This window comes from Solanum verrucosum, unplaced genomic scaffold, assembly GCF_900185275.1.
Source record: "Solanum verrucosum unplaced genomic scaffold, falcon-dt-bn FXZP01000049.1, whole genome shotgun sequence".
In the NCBI taxonomy this organism is placed as follows: Eukaryota; Viridiplantae; Streptophyta; class Magnoliopsida; order Solanales; family Solanaceae; genus Solanum; species Solanum verrucosum.
Genome location: NW_026020221.1, coordinates 11,847,601 through 11,871,610, shown reverse-complemented (window position 1 = coordinate 11,871,610; position 24,010 = coordinate 11,847,601). Strand labels below are relative to the sequence as shown.

The 24,010-nt window shown below is 36.1% G+C and overlaps 1 pseudogene; it reads left to right on the top strand.

The window, feature by feature from the left end:
- Positions 1-3,355: 3,355 nt before the first annotated feature.
- LOC125831556 (putative late blight resistance protein homolog R1A-3) lies at positions 3,356-6,981 on the top strand (annotated as a pseudogene).
- The last annotated feature ends 17,029 nt before the right edge of the window (positions 6,982-24,010 follow it).

The window sequence follows — 24,010 nt, the reverse complement described above, 5'->3', positions numbered from 1 at the left end:
TATAACTGGGTCACCAACTGGAGTAGAGACTGTGAAGGGTTCTGAAAGAGTTTCTGGGCTAACACTGAATTGAACTGCTATGAAAGGAGCCATAAAAGATAAAGTAGCCCCTGAATCTTTCTGTTGAGTGTACCATATGTGAGCCATATCCTTAAACTGGTAGGATGCCAACTCAACCCTACCATTATCAGTCACTTGCATCACTCCAAAGATTTTCCTAACCTCATCAATGAAGTTTTGTGGGTCTTCACCAACCTGTGACCCTAAAACTCAGGCGGATTCATCCTTATAAAAATCTCAAACTCTAGCTGCCACTGATCCATCATTTCTATTTGTAGGAACTGGAACCTGTTGATTGTAGTTGTTGGTCATATCTGTGCCAAAAGCTGAATTGGCATTCCAAAACTCTGCATTCGAAACTTTCTGATCTGGAACTGGAGGAGCTGCGTTTGCGTTCCTGGCATTCGCATTCCAGGCGTTGGCTCTATGGGGAGGCATGATCACTGAAATGTAGAACGTCAAGTTAGAATGGAATTAAATCATACCTTACACACGATAAGAGTAACAAGAAAATGAAGATTTTTCCTAAAGACACTTTGTAGCCTCCCTCTCATTAGATGTGGTGCGCACTACACACCCATGAAAAGGACTCTACCTAGTGAGGCTTTTCAGACATCCTAGGACACTTAAACCTAATGCACTGATACCAAGTTTGTCACGCCCCGAGCTACCCCCGAGACGCGGACACGGGACCTAGAACCACAACTGATCCCAAGCTAACCCTGTTGGCATGATCATCAGCATACTAAAGATAATAAACTGATGCGGAAGCTAAATCATAAATAAACTGAAGAGATGGGGAATACCCATATACTATAACTGAGATATATGAAAACTGATGAGTTTAATACAAAGAAGTTATTAACTCAATACTAAGCTGAATCTATCTATGTCTGAAATAAGCCTCTAAACTGACTAGAAATGTTGGGACATGCCCCAACTAGATCTAGCAAAACTGAAACTAAAGCTAAAACCGATAAAGATAAACATGTCACTAGTCCTCGAAGAATGAGGACTCATTACTGATGCTGCTGGACTGAAGATCGGGAACCGATCTAAGCGTGATCTGGATGCTGAGAACCCGAACCTACATCACGAGAAGATGTACCGCACGTATGCGTCAGTACTTGAAAGGTACTGAGCTGCAGGATAGAGTAAAGCTGAAATAACATATAACTGAACAAAACAATGAAGCAATGAAATAATCTGAACATGATATAGATACTGAAAATACTGAATACTGAGCTAACTGATGCAATGACCAAATGTATAACATGCTGACTGAATACTGAATGAACTGTAAATGTGGTCAATGCAATAGAGTCTGACTGAACTGTGGGAGCTACTAATAACCGACATTAAACCACATGAGCTAAATGTGGAGTCCGATGTATGCGCCCCATCGAGAGGACCCAATATACCCTGCCAGAGGTATAGAGGCATGCTGACGTGATCACTAAACTGATGTTGCCCACATAGGGGACTTACACCTACGTGGCTCGTAGTTCTGGGACTATATGGGTATGCTAAAACCCTAGTCCAACTCGGTATTATGCTACTCCCAATAGAATAAGTGGTTAACACATTATGACTGAGTTTCTGTAAATACTGGATAGCTCGAAACTGAACATGCGAACTGAGAATACAACAATTAATCTGATAATGATGCATTCATAAACTGAGGCATGTATAACTGAATATATTATGACTGAAATACTGAATAACTCAAAATACTGACCTGTAGATACTCATACTTGAAAACCCCCTTTGTTTGAAAATAATTCAACATCATATTATATTATGATCATTGATGACTTGGGAAGTCATGCTGCATAAACATTGATGGTATATCTAGATACCATACTATTCATACATTGATGACCTACTCAATTGTTATACTAATCATGTTTTAGAAGCTCTTTCTCAAAACTCATCTTAACTTTCTCAAAAACTCAGTTTAAAACTCAAGTGTTGTCTTAAAGGAAAGCTTCTCATGATTTATAACTCAAAATAGGGTTTATGTTGAAATATACTGATAATGTGGCATAAAACTGGAGCATGTATATCTGAATAACTGAAATATCTGACCTATAATGTGTAATTCAAGAACTAATGAAATACATAGCTAGGGTTCTGAAATTTATGTAAGAAACTGAGCAATAACATGATAATCTGATTTGGAACATTTAAATAACTAATTCATGATGATCTGTTGAAATTCTAGAAACCCTAGGTCTGTTCATAATCATGGAATCAAGAATCTGACTGAATTTTAGGGACCTAATAGGCGAAAGGAACCCACTAGTGAAATCCCACATACCTGGTGACGAATTCCATGGAGAAATCTTTCGATTTTGGGGCTGGAACTGAAGGAACCTCGATGCATTCTTGAACTAGGGTTCTTGACCTTTTTCTCCTCTCTTGCTTCTAATTTTTCTAAGTTTTGATTAATGAATTGACTTAGGTAGGTTCTAGTTCTGTTTCTAGGCTTAAACTAATTAAAACCTCATGATTTAGGGTCTAAACGACGTATCTTAAGGGTTAAACGAAATAGGAAAAGACCAAAAGACCCCTGAATTAACTCCTGTCGGAGTGACTGACGGAATGGAATAACGGTCCGTCAATCAATCGACGGTCCGTCGATTGGGTCCGTAGGTCGAGTCTGCCCGACAGGGCTTCACTAAAATGGGCATAACTTTTTACTCGGATGTAGAAATTTAGCAAACTTGGTGGTGTTGGAAAGATAATTCAATTATCTATCTAACCATAGGTCATAGGACACAAAATTCATTTTGTGCTAAGAGTTATGACCATCTGAAGTTGACCCATCAGAATTTTCAGCTAACTGGTTGTTGATCCTCATCTACGGTTAGACCTACAGACCGTGGATCGATTGATGGTCTGTGCTGGTCGACCGTAGTTTGTGTCAGAGGCTGGTAAGGGAAGTCTCGATCCACGGATACAGACCACGGACCGTGGTAAGATCTACGGACCGTGGGTCTGTCCGTGAGTCGGGACTTAGCCAATTTTCTGAGCTAGTTTAGGGAGGGGTTGCAGTGGTGAACCACGGACCACCAGCACGGGCCGTGGTCTGACCTACGGTCCGTGGATGGTGACCGTAAGTTGCACCTGCAACTTCTCAAAATCTGCATTTTTGGTCCGTTTCGGATACGGGGTGTTACAATGTCATTCGTACAAAGGAGTCATGTGATCACTCAGTGTAAAATGGAAATATTGGAATTAAAAACATACCAAAATATAAAAAGATATATCGTTCTTTTTCAAACAGGCTAAAATGGAAGATAACTCACTTAGAATAGAAAAGGAGAGAGTATATTTTCTTTGTAGATTACCCTTTCCCAAGTACTTTGTAGATGCTCTTGATGTGCATCTAATTGAAGAGCTGAAATATGGGCTGGCATTTATTTGTATATCTGTCCAGCTTTCTTATTTTGATTTAGATGAGTGTGAAGATGAAATGGCTCACAAAAGGCAAAAGGTTGAAAATATTGTTCAACCAATTTTGCAAAGGACATTAATGTGGATATCAAATGTGGAGGACAAATATGACATGCATCACGTCCTTCGTAGCCTCATGGATAATATCGATGATTGCGTCTTCTCATGTCATCATTCTACATCAAATGCTACCATTACTGAGGAGTAGTTGGACTTCCTTCTCTTGAACCTCCATAATCTATCCAAATATTGTGTTGAATAGTTTTATCCATTGGTAACTCAATATGAGATTCTTCAGAATGTATAGCTGAGAAAGTAGGACTCTTCCTTCTGAATGATCAAATAGATGGGGACTTTCGAGTCTTCAAGCTAGCTCATCTACTCATGAAAGATTACTCCAATTAATCTAGAGGTTATGAACATATGTTATACAAATTTGAAAGCTTCAACGTTAGTAGAAGTTGAACGCTTCATTAAGAAGCTCCGGGAAACATCTCCAAATATTCTTAGGGAATATCTCATTCACCTACAAGAGGACATGGTAACTCTAATTACCCCTAGCACTTCAGGGGCTCAAAACATTCATGTCATGATATAATTCCTTTTGATTATTCTTACTGATGTGCTCAAGGACTTTACTCATCATGAAAAATCATTTGACCTTTTGGCACGTGTTAGAGAACTTACTAGGGAGGTATCCACTCTTGTTCGCAACTTAGTAGAGAAAACAAGGAATAAAGAGAGTACCGATTAAACAAACTGTGCAATTCTAGACTTGCTGGAAAATATTGAACTTCTTAAGGAAGATCTCAAACATGTTTATTTGAAAGCCCCAGAATCATCTCAATGTTGCTTCCCCCTGAGTGATGGAACTCTCTTTATGCATATGCTACACATGCACCAAAATGATTTGCTAGATTCCAATGCTTATTCAATTGCTTTGATAAAGGAAGAAATTGAGCGGGTGAAAGAAGACATAGAATTCATAAGATTTGTTTTCTTGAATATTGAGCTAGAATTGTATAAAGATCTCTGGGAACATATTTTAGATGTGGCATATGAGGCAAAAAATGCTATTGATTCAATTATTGTTAGAGATAATGGTCTCTTACATCTTATTTTTTCACTTCCCAGTGCCATAAAAAGGGTCAAGCTTATCAAAGAAGACGTCTCCCATTTACTTGAGAAGATTCCCAAGAACAAGGGTCTCATTGTTGTAAACTCACAGGAGAAGCGAGTTGAGAGCAATTCATTCACATATGATAAAATGATCGTAAGTTTTAAGGAGGAGACAAATTGGATAATTAGGAAGCTCACCAGTGGACCGACATATCTAGATGTCATTTCAATCACTGGTATGCCAGGTTCAGGTAAATTTACACCTGCCGTACAAAGTATACAATGATAAATCAATTTCTAGCCATTTTGACATTCGTTCATGGTGCACAGTCAGCCAAGAATATGACGAAAAGAAGTTGTTAGATAAATTGCTTAATCAAGTTACTGGCTCTGATTTGAAATTGAGTGACAATGTTGATATTGGTGATAAGCTACGGAAACAACTATATGGAAAAAGGTATCTTATTGTCTTAGATGACTTGTGGGATACTACAACATGGGATGAGTTAACAAAACCATATCCAGAAGTTGAGAAAGGTAGTAGAATTATTTTTACTACTCGAGAAAAGAAAGTGGCTTTGCATGGAAAACGGTATAGTGATCCTCTTAACATTCGATTGCTAAGATCAGAAGAAAGTTGGGAATTATTTGAGGAAAGGGTACTTGGAAACAAGAGTTTCGCGGATGAACTATTGGATGTTGGAAAAGAAATAGCCCAAAATTGTAAAGGCCTTCCTTTGGTGGTTGATCTGATCGTTGGAGTCTTAGTAAGGAAGGAATAGAGAAAAACTGTGTGGCTTGAAGTTCGAAATAATTTGAGTTCCTTTATTTTAAACAATGAAGTGGAAGTGATCAAGGTTATAGAATTAAGTTATGACCATTTACCATATCAACTGAATCCATGCTTCCTTTACCTTACAAGTTTACGGAAGAATAGTGCAATAACAATCTATGAGTTGAAAATTTTATGGCATGCTGAAGGACTTGTGGAACCGACAGAGATGAAGAGTGTGGAAGAAGTGATGGATTTTTATTTCGACACTTTAATTTCCAGTAGCTTGGTAATTCTTTTCAAGGAGATAGGTAATTACTCGACTTGCCTACTTCATGATCTTGTGCATGACTTTTGTATGATAAAAGCAAGAGCGGAGAAGTTGTTTGAATTGATAATTTCAAGTGCTACATCATCTTCTTCAGATTTGTCGCCACGTCAAATGACCATCAATTATCACAGGTGGCACTTTGGGCTTAATTTTGTCCAGATCGATACAAAAAAGAAAAGTCATTCTGGTAAACACCTCTATTCCTTGATGATAACTCGAGACGAGCTAGACGACTGTCTTTCTGATACATGTCACCTAAGACACTTGAGGCTACTTAGAGTATTGATCCTGGAAAGCTCTTTTATCATGGTGAAATATTCTTTGCTAAATGAATTATGCATGTTGGTTCATTTGAGCTTCTTAAACTTTGAGACAGAAATTAAAGCTCTGCCTTGGTCTTTTTCTAACCTCTTGAATCCAGAAACTCTGATTGTGGAAAATAAAGGACCACCTTTGGTACTACTATCGAGAATTTGGAATCTCTTAAAGTTGCGAATGTTGAGCATAAAATCGGGTTCTTTCTTTGATTTGGATGTAGATGAACCAATACAGACAACAAAGGATGCAAGATTAGAGAACTTGAGATTTTTAGAGAAACTCGTGCTCACCTACTTGAAAGACACAGAGGATATTTTCAAAAGGTTTCCCAATCTTCAACAACCTTCATTTAGTCTCAAGGAATTATGGGATTGTTCAACAGAGCGATATTGGTTCCCGAAGTTGGATTTCCTAAATGAACTAGAATCCCTCAAAGTAGAGTTTGAAGTTTAAACACAAATGAAAATAGGACCTCTATAGCGACACATTGTCCATAGGATTTTCATTTCCCTTCTAGTTTTAAAAAATTGTTGTTGGGTGAGTTTCCTCTAACATCTGAGTCACTATCAACAATAGGAATACTGCCCAACCTTGAAGAGCTGACCCTTTTAGACTCGATCATCCAAGGGGGAGGGGGGAGGGGGGAGAATAGAAAATGGAGGAGGAAGACACCTTTGATAATCTAAAATTTTTGAAGTTGAGTGGAGTGACTTTTGCTAAGTGGGAGGTTGGAGAGGAATCCTTTCCCATTCTTGAAAAGTTACATTTGTGGGTATGTCATAAGCTTGAGGAGATCCCTCCTAGTTTTGGTGATATTGGTTCTTTAAAATTTATCAATATCTGGCAGAGACCTCAACTTGAAGATTCCTCTCTAGAGATTAAGCAATATGCTGAAGATATGAGGGGAGGGGACGAGCTTTAGGTCTGTGGACCTAAATGAGTCTTGAGCTCTCTTATGCTAAGAAGATATGTGAGTATATACTAAGTTTATTACTTTTTATGTGGTGGAGTTTGAGAAAAAAAATACGTAATACTTGTGGATTTAAACATTCTTTTTAACAATTCCATTTGCATTTTAAAATAATTTTCTTTTGTTTGTAGAGGATGTGATAAGGTACATGTCTTCCATACTTATTCAAGGAGGAAGAAGCGAAGAAAGATAGGAGAAAATAATGATTTGCATCTTTTCAAATTCCTGTCGGTTTCACCCATGGAGCAATGAGCAGTTTCATACCATTATTAGGAGTTATTTGGCAGTTACTTATAGTTAGTAGTAGTTATCTATCCTTATCCTAAATAGTTATAAAGTAGTTATAAGTTATCTATAATATAATATGAGATCTAGTAAATAAGTAGACATATGATAATATATCTTTTAAATGCAGAAAAGGTTGTTCTAAGAGATACGAGATATTTCTCTCTTTGTATTTTCTACTGTTCTATGAGATACGAAATACTTGTGTCTCTCTTTGTATTTTTTGTTACTTTTATCTAGTAAAAAACCTTGGTTCCTATTATTGGTATCAAAGCAGTAAGATCTGCCATGGTTAATAGACGAACCATTGCTTCCCATAACGAACCTACCATGTCGACTCCTGATCAGATTGGCCAGCAATTAACTACTATAGCAGTGAAATTGGGAGCCATTGACGCTTTGGCTGCTGATGTGGCTGCATTAAAAGCACAAAACATGCAAAATCAACATGGAAAATCTAAAGTTTTACTGGAAGAGGGTGAGGTTGATAGCACTTGGAGGTATCAAGACACTTATCGACGTTCGCACACAAAGATGAAATTTCCTAAGTATGAGGGAGGAGATCCTCAAGGTTGGATTTTGAAAGCAGGGAAGTATTTTCAAACACCTAATGATTGCAAGGTTGATGTAGCTTCAATGTATTTGGAAGGAGATGCATTGGATCTTTTTCTTGGATCAACAATGAAAGAACAATTTATTACTGGATGAGTTGGTGAAAGTTATGCAGGAAATTACGGACCTGCTGAGTTTCAAAAACCAGATGAACATTTGTGTAGTATCCAACAGACTGGATCAGTGATCGAGTATAGGTCGGAATTTGCAAAACGGGCAGCCCGAGTGTAAACTTGGCCAGAACATTGTTTGCTTGGAGTTTTCGTTAGCGGACTCAAAGAAGACCTTCGTATTGATGTTAGGATTCATAATCCTTGATTTGTGTATAAGGCGATGAGTTTGGCCTTAGAATATGAAGGACAACAAGGACTATATCACTCGAGTAAGGTACCTGCTGGGCCTTCTGTATCAAGACCTTCATAAATTGGGACGTCCTCTCCAACGGCTCGAGAATCCTTTAATTTTCAATCATCCCACTAACCAGTCACACGCCCTTTTCAATAGTGATCTCTTCCAAACACTCGCCTACTGAATTCTGAACAACAAATTCGGCGAGAAAAAGGCCTATGCTACCGTTGTGGAGACATGTTTACCCCTGGGCATCGCTGCAAACGTGGGACTTTTGCACAATTGGAGTTAATGCAAGAGTAAAACCATGTGCAAAATGTTGAAGGTAATCAGAATGAAGACATACCCCTTACTTATTTGAGGGAGATCTCTTTTCATGCAATTTTGGGCAAAGAATCTGCTTCAACTTTGAAACTTCAAGGCACTCTTTGCGGGCATAAAGTGTTGATGTTGGTAGATAGTGGTTCGACGCATAATTTTGTAGCAAAAGAAATTGTCACGAACGCGTAATTTTGTAGCAGAAGAAATTGTCACGAAACTTGGGTTGACAGTCTAATATATCCCTACTTTTGGTGTCGAGATAGGCAATGGTGAAATTATCAAATGCAACAAAGTTTATCATGACCTGTCAGTAGAGGTTTCTAACTTGGTCATAAAGTACAATTTCTTCCCTTTTTCCTTTGGTGGCGCATACATGGTGTTGGGTATACAATGGCTAGCATCCCTGAACACAATACAAGATAATTGGAACGAGATGTTCCTAATCTTCCAATTGAATGAGAAAACTTATAAACTACAAGGCGTTCCTCGGAAAACACTCACAACAACATGTTTCCATTCACACCTTGAAGAACAGATGTTGACTAGAGATGCTATGTTGAACCTTATGAAGGTAGATTATAAGCACATATACCTTTCTTCTAATGTTGGTGATGCTTCTATTTTACGTCTTCAGCCATATGGCCAAAAATCTCTATTAGCTGCACGGTTTCCAAATTTTTGCCTAGAGGACAAGTCGTCTTTCCAGGAGGGGTGTACTGATAAGGCACATATCTTCCATACTTATTCAAGGAGGAAGAAGCGAAGAATGATAGGAGAAGATAATGATTTGCATCTTCTCAAATTCCTGTCGGTTTCACATATGGACCAATGAGCAGTGTCTTACCGTTATTAGGAGTTATTTGACAGTTACTTATGGTTACTAGTAGTTATCTATCCTTATCCTAAATAGTTATAAAGTAGTTATAAGTTATATATTATATAATAGGAGATCTAGTAAATATGTAGACAAATGATAATATATCTTTTAAATGCAGAAAAGGTTGTTCTAAGAGATTCGACATACTTGTCTCTCTTTGTATTTTCTATTGTTCTATGAGATATGAGATACTTGTGTCTCTCTTTGTATTTTCTGTTTCTTTTATCCTGTAAAATACCTTAGTTCCTATAAGCATGTTAAGAAGATGGTTACAATTACCTTTGCGGATACATCGACTTTAGAGGCTAAAGATAAATCCTCAGACATTTTTCTTTTATATTCTGTTGTATTTCTATTGTTATCACATGACTTTTGTTCAATATTTTCCACCCCTTTTTCTTCATTTTGTGTAAATTGTCTTTCTTCATTGGCATTACTTGAATTATACATTGGTTTGTTACTTCATTGTTATTGTGCCTAATGGATAACGAAACAATTGGTCATCTATATATAGAATGACTCTTGCTTCCTGTGTGTAGTATGTATGGCAAGAGAGAAACCTTATCGAGGGAAGACCGAAAGTTAGCCTTGGTAGACAACTGATCTACCTTTCTATCGATCTGCTTGCTATATTTTTTTTAATACATCAATGCAGCATATGCCTAAATCATACTGTACACAAGTTGGTGCAAGAAAAACTTTAGTATGAAGGAGAAATTTTCCATAAAAAATGTTTTATCGGGAAAGCAAGTTCATTTCTTATGTATTTTCAACATGACATGCATGTTTAAGACTACAAGATTCAAAAGCCTCTTTTATTTCTTTAAAAACAAATTGAAACAAAGAGAGTACAATATTTTGTTTTGATTAATTCTTATAGTCTACAATGTGTACGACAAACTCCTGGTAAGGAGAGGTTTCCCTTAATCAGGACCCTAGCAGCTAGAAGCCATATTTTGAGTTCTGTATACCATATATCATTAGAAGAAATGAAAAAATCATGATGGGGGAGGGTCGATAAAATGATATACGAGACATAAAAATAGGAAACATATTTGTAGTGATAGATTCTGTTTTTCTTGTATAAATGGGACTTGTATTTTCCTTGCTTATAAACTCCTTTTCTGAAAATGCAAAGTTTTGAAATATTATGCTTATGATTTAATGTGTGATTAACATTGACATTTTTGGTGTTAGAGACTAGCTAATTGCATCTAAAAGTACTATTTGGACAAAATAGTTTCTCTATATGCATCATTTGTTGTTTTAACCATGATCAATAGCTCGATATAACTTAATATAAATAATTTTGTTCTTTTTTTTCCTCTTCCAAAAATAAAAATGCTAATAAGTACTACACGATGAAATAATTCATGTGAAAAATGGTAGAAAAAAGTAATCCATAATTTAATGCAATTAGCTCAACAACAAGCAAATTCTATATCTGCAAATTAGTTTCATGTACTCAGAGAACTTGATAGGAAAAGAAGGAAATTTTACAATCATGGAAAGAAGAAAAGAAAATGAAGAACTGACAGAGGAAGAGGAAGCAAACAACTTACCGGTATGTCGTCAATACATAGCTTATATCTGACAGTTTATTTTGAAGAAATCCCTCTATAGCTGCCTATATAGAATAAAATATTGATAAGAGTATAACATTTGGTCTTTTGGCAGGTGTTATTTTCTGCTCTTCGTGAAAACGTTGGTAATGTTGTTGAAAATGTGGAATTGAAGCTGACATTTATTTGTACATACATCCAGCTTTCTTATTCCGATTTGGAGCAGTTTGAAGATATAGTTATTCTTCAAAATATACGTGGCAACATAAGATATTTCGATGGGTTGATAGTGAATGGTTGCGTTAAACATTAAAAAATTTGTGGTGATGACTAGGACTGCATCAACTTTCTATAGAGAGACGTTCAACCAAGGTCTAAGGTCTAAACAACACCTAGTGGTAGATCTTTTATGGAGTATTTGTTTTGTAATGGCAGTAGCAAGTGATTCTGTTGACATGAGGTGATCCTGTAATTTTCTTATCCACCGTCAGTGGATAGTAGTTCATCTCGAGTTTAACTTCTATCCATCAAAGGTGAGAAAATTACACGGTCACCTCATTTTTAGAAATATTTATTTTTTCCACATTATATATTCACATTTTTTTCCATGTTTGGTTGACTTTAATCTTTGGAAAATGTTTTCCAGATCAATTCATTTTTCGCGTGTAACTCGTATTAATGAGTATATTATTATTTCTTAAAAAAATAAATGCTATTAAAAAATATGATTTGAGTTTTTTTTATAAAGTATGTCTAATGTGGTTTCTTACTTTGTTTTATTACTAATTGTGACACACCAATTTCATGACCTCCAAGTGAATGTACTGAGATAATAATATAAGAAGTTAGTAAAATAAACTCTATTTATAAGTAAAAAAATAAGCTTGTAAAGGAAAAAGGAAAAGATAACAACTATCTAAATTAATATTTTTGATAGTGTTACAAGTTCCGTTTTGTTGGTAGATTAATGTTAGAAGATCAAAAGATTGCATGAGATTAATCATCTGCAAATCATAGTGCAATATTAATGTTTCTTCAATTAAAAGCTTGAGATGAGATTATTTACTTTTTGTACCAAAAATGGTGTAAGATTAACTTTGAATGAAAGGAAAACAAAACCTTTCAACTTTTTTACTTTGTCTTTTGGATCTCCTCATAATTATAATGAATGTGTTCAAAATATTATTTATCCACAAGCACTTTAAACTAATTAGTTAATTATAGATATTTGAAACTAAGGTGTAAAAGTTCTTATTATTTATATTTTGAAAATCAGGATATTTATGAACATAACTACTATTTTTATATAGAATTTAATTTTCTCTTCATACATAACTTATCCACCATTAATCTAATGTTATATGTTTCACCTTCTTTTTTTTTTCCAAAACAAAAGAGTAAACATTTTATCACATTCATTCTTAAAGATGAAAGTTAATGTATATGTAAAATTATAAGTACAAAGAAAAAAAAAAGATACACATGAGCAAGATGCTTAGGCCTCTTTTTTTTTTTTGCTTCTGTTTCTATAATGAAAACTGAATATTTGAGCATACAAAATAAAATTCTGAAATTAAAGAAAGTTGTTGCTAACAAAACAACAATTCAACTATATGAAGAGAGATAGAAAAGTCTTATTATAATTCTAATTACTACAAATAAGTATAAAACTAACACACCAAGCTCCGATACTTCAATAGTTGAATTCTTGTCTATTCTCATGACTGTATAAGGGGATCTCACAACTTTCACCACAAATTGTGACATTATTTCACCTATTTAGAGCTCCTACACACAAGAATTATCAGAGCAGTAAATAAAAGTTTTTTCTTGGAAAAGTTAAATTTATAGGACAAAATTAGGGAAACATGAAAAGTCACATGGAAAATTGAAAGGTCAAATACTATTAAAATAAATATAATGATTCTTTCATTATCTTTAAAATAAATAACTAACAATTCAAATAATAATTTAATATTTAATTAATTAGAATGCTTAATTTAGCCTAGGGGTAAAATTAATATAATAATTCTTTCATTGTTTTATAATAAATAACTAACAACTCAAATAATAATTAATATTATTATTTAATATTTGGTTAATTAGAATGTTCAATTCAGCCTAGGGGTAAAATGAATCTAACTTTTCATCTTTGGAGCTTCCGAAAAATTACGGAAACATGAAAAGTCACATGGAAAATTGATAGGTCAAATACTATTAAAATAAATATAATGATTCTTTCATTGTCTTTTTAATAAATAACTAACAATTTATTCTTAAAGAAATTATACATTGATTCAGGAAGTACTGCATTTATAAGTTATTTATTTAATTAGTACATAATTAATAAATTAGATAGCAAAGTCAATTTAATGCAAACTGAATTTTAAATATTTTTCTGTCATATTAATATTTTTTAATGAATCAGCCATAATAATCTTATTGAGTATCTCAAATGTATAAACTTTTTTTTACTCAATTGAAGGGACCCCCATACTCATATCACGCACATAGGCTAAATAAGATAAACACCCGCTAGCCACTAGCCTAAACAAAAGAGATAACTCCAACTGATGTGTTTCTATGGGAGCCTGCCAAACAATCGGGGAAATACCAGGCATGGATAAAGTAACAATCTTAGAGAAGCAATCTAAGATCGAGCGATAGGGGGTTAACAAGTCCATGGCCAGAATCACATCAATGTCAAGCATATCAAGTTATACAAGGTCAACCCGGGTGTCACGCCCCTGGATAGTCACCAAGACAGATCGAAACACTTGATTCACTATTAATGACTCACCCACGGGGGTCGACACACGCAACAATACTACTCGCGGGGGATGCTGCATTTCATACTGCATGCACATGAACTCCAGCTAGTAGACCCCCTCGATAGGAGCACACGACACTCAGCTACTTTTGGTGAGCTCCAGGTTGATTCGAAGCTTTACTGAGTCCTTGGTAGATTCATTTTGGTATTGTATCGTAGTTAAGGGTAAGGAAGGGTCTGTCCCAACCTACTATAAGGTTTTCTATCTTTTAGAGGCTTTGTAGACTTATGTATATGGTTCAGTTACGTCTTAACAAGTTGTGGCCTCAATGGCCAAGTCTTGTATATAAGTTTTAGGTCTACTTATGTTGGTTCGTATCACTGCATCCTATGTGAACTTGTCACAAGATTGTCATAGTTATGTGTATAGTAAGCACAGGTTACATGTTGGTTCTCTTGGGCCTTTAGGGCATCGGGTGCCTGTCCGTCTTAATGGGATTTGAGGCGTGACACTGTCCTCGGTCCCTAACTAGAGGTACTACTGATAGAGCTGATATACCTACCTTAGGATCAGGAGTAATCCGTCTACGCAAAAGGTAGTCTCTGACTAGTGATTAAACTCCTCACAATAAAAACAACCCAAAGATGATCATCTCACAGAAGAACGACAACCAGGGCCTCACGCACCAGACTGAGACCCATCTCGACTCTTTCAAATGATAACCTTGCTCCGGCTATATTGGTCACCCTATGTAGTTTTATAATGAGGCCCCAATAGACCGGCTTGACTGACACTGCTGAAACCGCTGATGGGGCCTACCATTAGAGTCCCTAGGCTTGGAACGGGACCTGATGTAGCTACCTTCATGCCTAGCTCTCTTGTCGCTACCCCATGGGCCTCACGATGGAGTTGTGCTTGATAATATGGGTATGGTCAACCACATCCAGAAATGAAATGCCCATGGAGACCATATTCTAAGTCTCAATCCACAACCGGAGTCTTAAACCTCAGACAAAACACAAAACTCTCTCCTCTTCAGTAGGTATGATCAAAGTGGCATTAGGGGAGAGCTCGTGAAACCTCACCTCATACCTAGACACAGTCATGGAGTCGTGCTCCAACCTGGAGAACTGATCCAGAAGACAATCTTTGTTACTGCGGGGGATGAACCTAGCCACGAAGGACCGAGAAAACTCAATCTAGGTGACTAGAGGAGACCAACTAGCCTAGTCTCTATGAAAGTACACAACACTGCTTAACTGGCATGTCTAACTCATAAGAGGTGAGGTCGACCCCTTTCGACTCTACAAGACCCAATGTATATAGCCGCTCACAGAAAGAAGGAAGGAATTCATTGGCATCCTCTTCCACATCACCAAAAAACCTCGGAGATGAAAGCATGAGAAACACTCTCAGCATCTTCTGCTCTTCTAGAAACATAGCTTCGACCTAAATCATTGGTTAGGAACCCTTAGGTGGTACCTGGACCTGAAGTGCCTCCGCTGCACACTGACCATGCGGTGCTGGTGATGGTGGAAATACAGTTGCAGCTGACACCTGATGCATGCCCCCAAGTATAGTCAAAAGTTGCATGATGGTTTCCTGAAGGTATGGAGCCATAGTTGGTCCGCGTGGCAGCTAGGTTGGCCTCGGCCCCATCGGCTGAACTAGAACTGGGCTACTAGAGGGTCTGTTGTTGGATCCAGATCCCTATCTCTCTCTAGGCTGGCACTGCACCCCTGCCTTGTAGGGTAGCTCCACCCTTACCTCGAGCTGTCGCGCGATACTACAAGCCATCTTGTGAACAGAGTGAAATAAATGAGATTCCATGAAACCAATAACACATACACAACATGAAAGCGATACAAATTAGAGAACGTTCCTAACGATATCCTATAGCCTCTCAGGGATAGGATACATAAGTCTCCACACCGATCCATAGGACTCCACTAGGTATGTACAAGTTAGACTACTGAACCTAGATCTCATACCAATGTTTCACAACCTGATTCCTCGAGTCATGATGGCACACACTATAAACCACTAGTAAGTAAGTCAAGTCGTAACCCAGAACTACAAGTAATGAGTAAAAGGGTAGAAAGAAGCAGAAGCAAGAATTTAAACAATAGAACAAAATAAGATCGGAACAAGCCAAAACTATATACATAAAGGATCCCTCCTAGAACCTATAAGTCACAAGTACTTACTAGTACTAACAAAAGAGTACAAGTTCCAAAAGTGCACCAACAACAAAGCTTGTCTCAACATGCAAAAGATTAGCTATACAATATATAGAAGAAGAACACTACTAAAAAAGCAGTGAATACCGACCTAAAAATTACCAACTTCAAATGGAAGTCAGCAATATCCGACCTGCGGAGGTCGGTATTGTTAAAAGGAATAAAAAATAAAATAAATTTCATAGAAGTGACTACAAGGAGTCGGGTTTTATGCAAAAATGAGCGGGAAAACCAAATACCGACCTCTAGAGGTCGAAAATTTTCCTGTAAAAAATGAATTACAATAAAAATTGACCTCTTGAAGTCGGTACTAAATGAATAAATATATAATAAAATTTTATTTTTCTCAATTAATTATAAAAAAGAAAACAAAATCAAGAAATATTTGAATAAATTTTATTTAAATGGTCTTCTGGAGGACGTTTTTGTGTAAAATAAAAAAAATTATAATACCAACTTCCGAAAGTCGGTAAAATGAAATAGTATGTAATTAAATTAATTTTCATTAAAATATTTATATAGTGACTTCCAAAAGTCAATATCTTTATTTTTTATTTATTATTTTTTATCAAAACTGACCTAAAGTAACCGGTGATACTTAGAAAGTCAAGAATAAAATATAATCTTATCTAAATTTAAAATGCAAAAAATTAATAAATTAATATTTTCAATTAAATTTAAATAAATCGTCCTCCGGATGACGGTTTTATGTAAATCAAAAAATAAATTAATATAAAATACTGACTTCCTGATGTCAGTATTATTTAATTTAACGTGATTATTTTTTATTTATCTTAACATTTAATATGAGGTCGATATATTTTATTTAATCTAATTACTTTCAGTAAAGTCGACATTTGGAGTTCAGTTTTTTAAAAATAATTCTATTAATCATAATTTTGCTATTGTACATAACAATAAATTTTCATTTTATGCCTACAATTAATTATTTTTAAATGTGTAACAAATTTTTATACTTTTATTTTTTTTTTAAAGTTAGAATTCATGGAATAGACAAAGTAACATCAATAATCCATATTTAGAGTATGAAATTACGTTGATATTATTTAGGATATAATTATATATTTCTAGAGTAAAATACAAATTCTATCAGTCCGTCATCTAATCGTAAACTTAATATCTCATGTAATGATGAAGCGGTGAAGAGCTAACATATAATCCATCCGAGTATGAAATGCAAGATGATACTCATTGAAATGTCATAACAAATTAAACTTTATATCAATAATTAATTGTTTAATTACTTGTACGTATAAACTTCAATGTCTTATCTCGTTTTATGAAATAGACAATAGAACATCATAAAGTATTTTAAATGATAATTCATCGGATTATGTAATACGTTGATTTTATACTCATCAAATAGTATAACAAATCAAGTCTCTCTCTCTCTCACACACACATACACATACGCATGCGCACACACACTATATTTATAGATATACATATATATATATATGTATATTTCAAGTATTATTTAATTTAAATAATATTGACTTCACAATTTTGTATTTATTAAATATTTTTAAAAATAGATAATTATTTTAAAAGATACCGTCATCACCTGGTCGGTAAATTAACACTTCTTTTAAAAAAAGAATGATAATTATTTTCCCTTTTCTCTCAAAACCCTATCTCTCTCACTCCTAAATCTGACCATCTCTCTCACCTGCGCCACAACCCCGATCGACCCCAGCGCCACTCTCCTTGATCGACCTCAGTGCTACGTGTAACATCTCGCTAATTGAAAGAACTAGAAAAGTCTAGAATTAGAAAGAATGATTTTGGAAATTATAAAAATCCAGAAAATTGGTTAAGTTAAGTTAAGTTTGAGTTTTTGGTCAACTTCAAACGACCATAAATCCTATCTCAGGATGAGTTAGGTGTGTTTATAGATATCGTAGGAAATATCTTGGAATAATCTTTCCAACACCGCTCAGTTTGTGCAATTCCGAGTTCATATGAGTGAGTTATGCCATTGAAAGTTGGGTTGTTCAAATAAAGAAAGTCCAATCTGGATTTTAGAAGGGCATTATGGTCGTTTCCCCACCAAATTAATTAATTTTGTTTTTGGAAATTAAGTTGGAGTCTAAACTGATTGGATTCAGTTTACAGTTTTGAGAAACAAGTTAGGGTTTTGAGATAAGAGAAAAGAAGAGGAGAAAAGAGGAGAAGGAGCAAGGAATCGTCAAGTTTTTGAAGCTAGGCTCGTGGATTTGGTCAAGGGGTGATTCCTACGAGGTATATGAGTCTTTCATAGCATTGGGTTTGTTCACCCACACGCCAATCATGTTTATTTCACTGAACTTTGTTCTAGAAAGTTGATGAAATCTTGAATGGTGTTCTTGAAATTCACCTTCGTTCTTGAATTAGGTTGAGATTGAGGAGTTCCTTGAGGTTAAAATGTTGTTTCCTTGAGTTTTTTGAGTTAAATTCTTGACTATACATACTGGGTATCTTAATCTAAAGGGAATTTGAGAAAAAGAACCGAGTTTAGGCGAATCGGGGTTAGAAAACGAAGAAGGAACAAGTCGGGCAGAAACTGGCTACCAGGTTCACAACGCGGACATGTTCCTCAGAAGTGTAATTTTCCCTTCACATCGCGGTGAGGTCACGGACCTCTCCGCCTCAAAAGTTATTTCACGACCAAATATGTAAATGCGTTTCCGCGTCGCGGACCTTCCCTTAGACAATAATTTTTTGATCATTTCTCATGTTTAGCTATCTAAAATCATTCCTAAACATTATGAGATATTTCCTATCACAAATCACAATTCTTGAATCCATAATTCAACTCAAAGAAAGTAAAGAGTCAAATCAAGAGAAGTTAAAAGTCAAGTCAAGAGAAGTCAAGAGTCAAGTTAAAAGAAGTTCATAATGTTTTCCGAAAGTCTTTTATAAATGTTTTAACTTTGTTTTAAGACTTGAGTTTTGAGTTGTGTAAAGAGTAAAGTTTGAAGTGCATTTCTTCAAAAGAGTATATCGGGACTGTATTCCCAAAGAGTAAATGTTTTCACATTTAAACAAGAAAGGAAATTGAGATTTCCAAAAGACCTTTGAGCTAGTTTTCAGTAAAGAGTAGAGTAAAGTTCATTCTTCAAAGATTATACGGGAACTAAGTATTCCCAAGAGTTAAAATGTTTTCACATTTGAGAAAGAAATGAAACTGAGATTTCCAAGAGAGCTTTTAAGCTAAGTTTTTGAGTAATTATCTCAAACCAAAGAAAGAGTTTTGTTTTTACAAATATACGAGCTAAAGTATATTTTAGGAGTAGTATTGAGCACCGATATGGGGACGAGCTTGAGTTCAGATAACTCAAGTCTCCATAAACCATGTAGCCATCATGGGTTGTAAAGGATCATACTTTTTAGATGACTCCTTAAGATTTTTTAGCATAGCTTAATGGATCCACTTAGTTAATCGTTCTATATGACGGCAAAGTATAGGACAGTTCTGCCAGCGTGGGCAAGACCTTGTATCATCACTTAGGCTCACAATGGTGGTTGTCGGTTAGAGAAACTCCCACATAAACTGTATTACTTTATTATATGAGTAAAGTTGAGTTTGGTATTGCATTTTGTTTAACGAACGAAGTTGTTTTCTACTGTTTGAAGGGCTTTCTATATATTTCATGTGTTTTATTGCTTTATATTGAGTTAAGTAATTCAGGAGTTGAGTAAAACCAATGTAAGTGCTTCTTTTAGATTCTTTTCAAGCTTAAGTTATGCTTAGCATTCCAACTTGCATACTCGTACATTCAATGTACTAATGCCAGTTGGCCTGCATCTTATTATGATGCAAACGCAACTAATCAAGATCAGTATCCAGCGCCTCGTTGATCCAGTTGAGCACTCAGAGCCTTGTGGTGAGCCTCATTCCTTTCTGGAGGATCCCTTTTTTATTGCTTTTCAGTAATTAGTTCATTAGGATGTCGTGGGTCTTGTTCCGACATCCATCTCTGTTATTAGAGGCTTCATAGATAGACAATTAATTCATTTGTCTTTATCTTGTTATTGACTTATGTTCAGTTTTGAGTTGCTATCTTGGGTAAGTTAAATGTTTATTTCTAAAACATTATGAGTTTAGTTTGAGACAGTTAAGTTATCTTGCATTTGAGTTCTTTTCTTAATGCTTAAGTCTTCCGCTGAGTAAGTAAGTCAGGCCAAGGGTTCGCTTGGGGACATCAATGGTTCTCGAGTGCTAGCCACATCCAAGGTGTAGGTTCGGGGTGTGATAAACTTGGTATCAGAGCACAGAGTTCAAGAGTCCCAGGGAGTCTATGAAGCCATGTTTGTAGACTCCTAGTTATGGGTGTGAAGCACACCATATCTATAATTAGGAGGTTGCAACATTTAGGAACTCCATCACTTCTTTCATACTCATTTCGTGCGATAGAGTGTATCTCTATAAATGTCTCTTACTAACTTATGCTTCCGCGTAACTGATTTTGAGCTGGCCTATTGTCAAGAGTGCCTTCATGAGGCGTTTCTTTCCCTATGAGCTAAGTGATACGCTCAAATTACACCACCCTACAGAAGTATAAGCGATCGTTATCAAGTAAAGAACCCAACTTGTAGGTTGGGGTCGATCCACGAGGAAAATGGGTTAGACGTTACTTTAACCAATAATTATATTCAATTAGTCAAATTACTTCCAAAAACAGATAATTAAATGGGGGGTTTGTTTGTGTGAAACAAATAGTAAGATAAGAAACTCAATTTTGGTTGTTATCAAGATAAGAAAAATAACTAGGGTATACGTGTTCCCCACAAGCTCATAACGCAATAATCCTAGTAACAACAATCCTTTCCTAGTGTATTACATGCAAAGTGATAAGTTAGGTATCTCTAAATCCTTGGTCCGGCATCTAGAGAATTTCACCCCGCACCTTGGTCCGGCTACGTGTATATAATTTACTAACCCTTACCTTTACATCATATTAGACATCATAATCGATGTTTGGCTTAGTTATTACTTCGCACCAATCGACACTAGCCTATTAGATAGTATCACACTAAATCTATATTGATAATTCTTTTCTTGTTGATTATCTCCTTGGTCCGGCAAGTAGCAACAAGGTGAGTTCTAACGCGTGCACTCGTTAAAAAGACTTCTAAACGAAAAAATTATCAATGCATGCAAAACACTATTCATGAATTGCTTATTTACTATTCATAATTTGTTAATCGCTCATGGTTCCCACAACACTAGTTGTGGATTTAGTTACCAATATTAGCAAGAACACAATTTATAGTTTTAGATGAAGAAATCATGAACCTACGTAAAGAGAATAATAAACCCAGAAATTCAACTTGAATTGCAAAGCCAAAGTCTTCAAAACGAACTTAGGAAATCAATAATTGCTAGAGTTGCAAATTAATCTCCAAAGTCACAAAGTAAAACTAGAATAATAATGTCTAACCCCCAAAAACGAGGTTTACATGCCCTATTTATAGAAAACAAATCCTAAATTAAAAGGGAAACAAATTAAGGAAAGTTTGTTCAGGCACGCGTCTTCATTCCACGAAACTGACTTACGGACCGTCGATGGATCTACGGTCTGTAAGTCCCTTCCGTCAACCAGGACTTAGAAAATATTTCAGCTTCCAAAAATTAGCTTTTCTGAAGCAAACGACAGACTTGCAGTACAGACCGTAGATCGATCTGCGGTTCGTCAATCCCCTCCGTAGCTTCACACTTAGAATCTTCAAAAATTAGGTACTGGAACCCTCGCAGTATCATTCTACGGATCACTCAGTACGGTTCGTAGATCAATCTACGAACCGTCAATGGCCACCGTGGTTCCACACTTGGTCAGATTTCCCTGATTTGTCATCTATACCTTGCATGCTGATCTATGGTCATCACCCACAGACCGTCAATGGACCTACAGTCCGTAGATCACCTCCGTGAATGCCCTTTTTCTGCATTTCTTTCAGCTATCTCTATACCTCCGTGCTTGAACATCTTTCCTGCAAAATACGATAAAAACACATAAAAACCAATACAAAAAGGCCCTAGACACACATAACTTGTAAGTGAATGGTATTAGAAATACCGTAAACTCACGGTATATCACTAACAGAAGCAAAGAGATGGTTGCCGACAAGAGGAGCATGATGAGTTTATTCGTAGTTGGGTTGACTCGTCTATCAAGTAAGGAAAGTAAGGCAGCCATGCTAATAGGTTACATGGGCATAACAAGGCTGATGATCCATGTGCAACAAGTTGAGAAGGACCCACTGAAGGATAGATGAGAGTTTGAGAATAAGAGGTCTAAGACATAAGGGAATGAATCCGGGTAGCAAAAAAGTAATGTGAACCGGTCTTCTTTCCAACATAAGCAAAAAGGACCTGCTCCATCATTTGCTAGTGCACCTGCACCAAGGAACAAATGTCAGTACAATAGTCAGAATTCTCAGAACTTCAGAGCTAGACCTGTGCATTTGCAAGGTATTAAGGCACAAGGAGGTACTAAGACTCCTGCATGTTCTAAATGTGGTAGGATCCACTCAGGGGTGTGTTGTGATGCTCCACTGGTTGCTTTAAGTGTGGCCAGAACAGTCATTTTATGAGAGAGTGTCCTAAGAGCAAACAAAGTAATGGTAATGGGGGCAATAGAACCTAGTATTCTTTAGTTGCTCCACCGGATAGAGCTGTGTCTAGATGAGCTACTTCAAGGGCAAACGGAGAAGGAAAACGTCTTTATTTTATCCTAGTGGCCGAGAGCAAGATGATTTGCTAGATGTGGTCACTGGTATGATACAAGTCTTCAATTTTGATGTTCATCCTCAACAACTTCTTGAGCCTTCAGTGTTTCTACACCTGTTGGTAGGTTTATTCTAGTAGAAAAAGTCTATTGTGTTGTCCCATTTCCATCAATCACAAGAGTACCATGGCTAATTTAGTTGAGTTAGACATGGTAGATTTTGTTGTCATTCTAGGTATGGACTGGCTTCATGCCTGTTATGTATCAATAGATTGTAGAACTCGAGTAGTCAAGTTCCAGTTTCTAGTGAACCAGTTATAGAGTTGAAGAGCAGTTTAGCAGTGCCTAAGGGTTGTTTTATTTCGTACCTTAAGGTGAGAAAGTTATTTTCCAAGGGGTGTGTCTATCACTTAGTCCGAGTTAATGACTCTGGTGTTGAGATACCTCTTATTCAGTCAGTTTAAGTAATAAAAGAGTTTCCAGAAGTCTTTCCAGATGATCTTCCCGAAGTCCCTCTTGAGAGGGAAATAGACTTCAGTATAAATACTATTTTATGATACTCGTCCCATATCTATTCCGCCATATAGAATGACACTAGCAGAGTTTAAAGAGCTTAAAGAGCAGTTGAAAGATCTTTTAGAGAAAGGTTTCATTCGACCAAGTATCTCACCTTGGGGCTCTTCGGTCCCATTTGTGAGAAAGAAAGATGGTTTCCTTAGGATGTGTATAGATTATCATCAGTTGAACAAGGTTACTATCAAGAATAAGTATCCTTTAAGATAGACCTCAAATCTGGCTACCATCAGTTGAAAGTAAGGGAATGTGATATTCCCAAGACAACATTCAGGACATGTTAAGGTCATTATGAGTTCTTAGTCATGTCCTTTAGTTGGAAAAATGCACCTGCATCATTCATGGACCTTATGAATAGAGTATTCAAACCTTATTTAGATATGTTTATTATCGTCTACATTGATGACATACTAATCTATTCGAGGAATGAGGAAGATCATGCTAGCCATCTCAGAATAGTTCTCCAGACTCTAAGAGATAGAGAGTTGTATGCCAATTTCTCTAAGCGTGAGTTTTGGCTTGAGTCTGTGGCATTGTTAGGCCACATTGTGTCTGGAGAGGGAATTAAAATTGATACTCAGAAAATTGAGGCAGTACAGATGGTCTAGACCTACATATCCAATAGATATTAGGAGTTTCTTGGGGTTGGCTTGATATTATA